The sequence below is a fragment of the Lepisma saccharinum genome, chromosome 2 (assembly GCF_977018435.1).
Source record: "Lepisma saccharinum chromosome 2, izLepSacc3.1, whole genome shotgun sequence".
In the NCBI taxonomy this organism is placed as follows: domain Eukaryota; kingdom Metazoa; phylum Arthropoda; class Insecta; order Zygentoma; family Lepismatidae; genus Lepisma; species Lepisma saccharinum.
This window is the reverse complement of record NC_139230.1, coordinates 88,007,962-88,009,227: the sequence shown is the minus strand read 5'-3', so window position 1 is coordinate 88,009,227 and position 1,266 is coordinate 88,007,962. Positions and strand designations below refer to the sequence as shown.

Genomic DNA, 1,266 nt, shown 5'->3' with positions numbered 1-1,266 from the left:
TTTTCAAGGCGTTCCATTGCCACTCCGATGGCGTAGTGGTAACGTCTTCGTCATTGTAATCAAAGGCTTCCGAATTGAATACCAGATAGAGGGACATTTGGTTCGGTTCCCACTTTAATCTGTAGGTCCAGTGCATAAAATGGACTTAAACAATTAGCGTGTGGCATGTGGTCTGTGATGAGAACCATCATTTCAGTGAACCTTATTGACAATGACTCTAATAATACAGGAAAGAATATTTCCTTACGAGTAGCTCATGTTAAGAAACCAGTTCCTGAAATTTTCTTCTGGAGGCCTCGTAGCACCCAGCTGTTTGTTGTGGCTGAGGCATGAGTCATGTGACTCATGCTATCAATGCTCAATCCTTCCCGAGAACTCAGATACACCAGACAAACTTAAGCGAATATTTTGTTATTTGGGTTGCATAAACAACAGGCTTTAAGACGTTACGAAATTCTAGGTCCCGTGGCCCAGGTAATTCTTTCTCTGACTGTACTTCTCTTCTTTCGACAGTCAAAAATCTCGCAGCTGCAGCGTCAAAACCATTTGGAAGACGAATCTCTCGGCTTCTTGGACGTCGTACATTTGTTGGCGCCTCCCCCATGGCGCAGTGGTAGCGTTATTGCCTTGTAAGCAAGGGGTCCCGGGTTCGATACCCGGTGGAGGCACAAGTGGTTCGGATCCCACTTTAAACTGTAGGTCCAGTCCCGATTAGCCTTACTGTGCATAAAGTGGACTTAAAACGCAACTCAAACCAAACGTACATTTGTTGGCGATGTTCAAGGAAACGTAACTACGACATGTTTCGTTGCTCTTCCAGGCAATGGACAACGTACAAGTCCTGTCTCGTGCAAGCGAGACTAATCGTCGAACACACGTCGCCTTCCTTTCTACTTCACCTCGATCGGGAGCAAGGTGCGCACTGTCTGTGTCTGAGATTCCTGCTTTCCACACGCAGCGGTAAGGCGCTGCGACGCCAAGGGTCCCGGGTTCGAATCCCGGTCGGGCTTGGTTGTTTGTGAATGTCCATTCATCAATTTCATCACTCATCCCCATCTTCGCAAATTAGCCAACAGGCACAAAACGCGAAGTAAAATAAACTAAATCAAATAAAAAAAAAAGAAGCAGCGGTAAGGTAGCTAGCTGGTGCTGGCACCAAGCGGCACTTGATCCAAGCGTCTCCAGAACAATCGCGAGTGCATCGGAAAGTCGTCAATTGTGGAGAATTGCAAAATTCAATACTATTCGGCAACAAATTCGCCACAT

General features: G+C 46.4%; 1 non-coding gene across 1 annotated transcript; it reads left to right on the top strand.

Annotated features, from left to right (window-relative positions):
* Positions 1-593: 593 nt before the first annotated feature.
* TRNAT-UGU (transfer RNA threonine (anticodon UGU)) lies at positions 594-668 on the top strand. Its single transcript has one exon. It is a non-coding gene; the product is annotated as a tRNA-Thr (tRNA).
* The last annotated feature ends 598 nt before the right edge of the window (positions 669-1,266 follow it).